The sequence below is a fragment of the Schistocerca gregaria genome, chromosome 4, assembly GCF_023897955.1.
Source record: "Schistocerca gregaria isolate iqSchGreg1 chromosome 4, iqSchGreg1.2, whole genome shotgun sequence".
Classification (NCBI taxonomy): domain Eukaryota; kingdom Metazoa; phylum Arthropoda; class Insecta; order Orthoptera; family Acrididae; genus Schistocerca; species Schistocerca gregaria.
The window spans coordinates 250,468,324-250,472,318 of record NC_064923.1 but is presented as its reverse complement, the minus strand read 5'-3'; positions in this window follow the sequence as shown (position 1 = coordinate 250,472,318).

The window sequence follows — 3,995 nt, the reverse complement described above, 5'->3', positions numbered from 1 at the left end:
ACAGCCGTCTCTGTTGATCACCGCCGAAACAATGACCTTGTTTTACGTGACACACAACCAACTTCAACTCCAAACAGATTTCAACTGGTTTAGTGCCGTAATTCATCGCTTACCTGTTTGTGCTAACCTCTACAACACGGTTCAAATGGTTCAAATGGCTCTGAGCACTATGGGCTTAACATCTATGGTCATCAGTCTCCTAGAACTTAGAACTACTTAAACCTAACTAACCTAAGGACATCACGCAACACCCAGCCATCACGAGGCAGAGAAAATCCCTGACCCCGTCAGGAATCGAACCCGGGAACCCGGGCGTGGGAAGCGAGAACGCTACCAAACGACCACGAGATGCCTCTACAACATGTCCGCTTTTGGGAAACAAATACAGGGTAATTACGAGGAGCGTTCAATAAGTAACGCAACACTTTTTTATGAAAGCTATGCACTATACACTCCGTCTTCAGGCCACAAGTGGCCCATCGGGAACATCCGACCGCCATCTCATCCTCAGTTGAAGATGCGGATAGGAGGGGCGTGTGGTCAGCACACCACTCTCCCAGTCGTTATGATGGTTTTCTTTGACCGGAGCCGCTACTATTCGATCGAGTAGCTCCTCAATTGGCATCACGAGGCTGAGTGCACCCCGAAAAATGGCAACAGTGCATGATGGCCCAGATGGTCACCCATCCAAGTGCCGGCCACACCAGACAACGCATAATTTCGGTGATCTGACGGGAACCGGTGTATGCATTGCGGCAAGTCTTTCTGAAAGCAGGGTGGTTTTATTAATGATTGCAATATTCCATATAACTCCCAATTTTTGGCATCAAAATACTATTTTTCAACGACAGCTCTGCTCAGTTTGACACTCCTATGCCACCTTACTGGAAGGTCCCGCATGCCCGCATGGTACCAACCTACTGGTCGACGCCTGAGCCAACGTCTTGCTGTACCAATAACCTCATCACCACCAACGAACTGCTTCCCACGGAGTGCATCTTTCATTGGGACAAACAGATGGAAGATTAAATGTGCGAGATCCAGGCTGTGTGGTGGATGAGGAAGAACAGTTCAATGAAGTTTTTAAGCTCCTCTCGGATGCGCAGACCTGTGTGAGGCATTGCCTTGTCATGGGGAAGAAGAAGTTCGTTTGCACTTGCGTGGTGACGAACAAGCTGAAAGTCGCTATTAATTTTCCTGAGTGTAGCAAAATACACTTCAGGTGTGATCACTGCAGCATGAGGGAGGACATCAAACAGAGTAACCCTTCAGAGCCACAGAAGAGCGTCGCCATGACTTTACCGGCTGAGGGTGCAGCTTTGAAGTTTTTTTTCGTAGGAGAGGTGATGTGGCGCCACTCCATGGGTTGCAGTTTTGTTTCCGGTTCTTAGCGATGGATCCATGTGTCTTCGCCTGTGACGATATTCGACGAAAAACTGTGACGATCCCCCTTGTAATGAGCAAGTAATTTCGCACAGGTGTTGTTCTTTATGGTCTTCTATTAGGCGGCGATAATTGCAGCGGCCACACACCATTCAGTACCCCAGCTGGAGGACGAGTATGCCATCCCTACAGCAGAGACATCCAGCTGAGCAGCGAGATGTTTGATTGTAATCCGCCAGTCACATCAAATGAGAGTGACTGTAACGTTCCAACGTTGTAGGAGTCACAACTGTGTGCCGCAGGCAGGCACGCGGGAGCTCGGATAGGGTTGCGCAACCTTGTTGCGATGACATACGCCTCGTGTATTGGTCCGTAAGAGAAGCACTGACAAAAACATTAGCGCGACCTCTGAAGCGCCAGCAAAAGATTTATTTTACTATGACGGAAGGCGGTAACAAATAAGAGAAACCTGATTCAATTTTTTTGTCAATTAATAGAGAGACTCTGTCTTTAGTTCTCGTGGGGAGAAGACTTTTTTTCTTGTGGATCAATGTGTTGTCTGAATAATCATCCTATGAAAATATTAAGTCTAAAAATTCCCTTTTTGTGTAAAACCACGAAAGTTTTCTTTTCTTCCGTGCACCATCTCAATGTCAAGTCCATAAGCGGCCGGCATCGGAAGAAGAAGCCCGATTAAGAACTGTTATACGCACGGTCAACAGATAAATACTTATAGCGGAAGGAGATGAATATAACCAAGGACACCACGTAAGTTCACGACACCACTGGCCCACAATTTACGGTATATGTCAATTAAACGTGATAAAACAATTTATTTCCTGCAAATATGTCAATAGAGTACAATCAATTTGTTTAATTATATGTATATTTATATAACTATATATATAAGTTTGCACACATTGGCCGACAACTCACCGTGCTTTTGTCCAATGCCAGATCTTCGTAGACATTCTGCAAGCACATATAAATATCAGCGTTGCTCTGATTTCCCTACAAAAGAAATACAATGACAGTTCTCTGCTTGGAACTTACCTCTGTTACACAGCGTATTTTGAAGGCTACGTACAGAGCCACAACCTATCTTAGCTTCATGAGATTATGGGAGCCTACAAAATAAATACAATGACAGTTCTCTGCTTGGAATCCTGCAAAATAAATACAATGACAGTTCTCTGCTTGGAACTTACCTCTGTTACACAGCGTATTTTGAAGGCTACGTACAGAGCCACAACCTATCTTAACTTCATGAGATTATGGGAGCCACGATGTCTCACAACGAATTCTGCATTATTTCAGCCTAAAGTGGCCGAGAAAAAGATATGTTGCATTGCTTGTTGAACACCCCTCGTATAAAGTCAATGGAACAGTTTAAACATGACATAAAGTGAGAGACAAACGCTGAGGTTTTCTTTAACATGGTGCCGGCAGGTTAGGCACCCACCGGCACGGACGATGCCGACCACAGTAGCGGCCGCTGACCTGACGCTACTCCAGCGGCCACCAGTCTTGACGCCTTGCGGTTTTTTTTTTTGGGCTACATCAAGCATGGCATTTATGTTCCACCTCTATTATGAACCTTGAAGACTCCATATCTCATCACAGCAGCAGTTCTTACCACCACACTTGATATGCTGGGTCGGATGTGGCCTACCGATGAGATGTGTGCCGTGTGATGGACACAGGTAACCATTTTACACGCTGTAAAAGAAAATTTGAGAGCCTGCCTTTGATATTCCGCGCCATTTGTTACGTCATTCTTGATCATTTATCTGTACCAATTTTCTAAAAATGTTTTACGACTTTATAAGCGCCGTGCAGTTGTTTTATTGGGATCCCTGCTTTGAAGCTGACGAAAAACACCGTTGTCAGTATTGCATTGTTTTGTTTCAGAATCGCCTTGTTCTAGCTGTGCGTTGGCTGATGTGATCTGACTCTGTAAACAGTGTTTAGGGGTGATTAGAGATGTGTCTGAAGCTGCACGAACTTTCACAGACAGGACAAACAATGACACAGACAATGAGTTATTTTAGAGGTCGCTTTGGCAGAGCCTCAGACAGTAAAGCAGGCGTGATTGATTCTGAGAAACGTACTTTTTTCAGTCAGTGTGAAATGTATACAGCGTAGTGGAGGTAAGAAAAAGAGAATCAGTTGAACATTCACCAATAAAATACACTCACTAAAGAACAACTGAATCTAAAGTACAGTGCATGATCACATAAAAAAATGAGAATGAATGGATTTAGACATGTTTTGAACGAGTTATCTAACAACGACGTGGAGCAGTGAGTTGCACGATTTCCTTTTGTCGTGTCTCGCTCAAGAGTGCTATTTACCAACTAATGTGCAATACGTCGCATTTCAAACAGGAAGAATGTGGTTTTCTCCTTTAACAACGATCCCCATGGTGTGCAAGGGTTGGAAAGTAATGCTGGTCATGTTACGGTATGAACGAGGATGACATCACAATGCCGGTTAAGACTACAGTTTTTTGAGGGGAGCGTGGGTGGAAATTCTCGTTGGGGCACGATGTAAATTTGGTTGATACCTCAGCTCAAAGACAAGGGAATCATGGACCAAGTGTGTAAGTACAG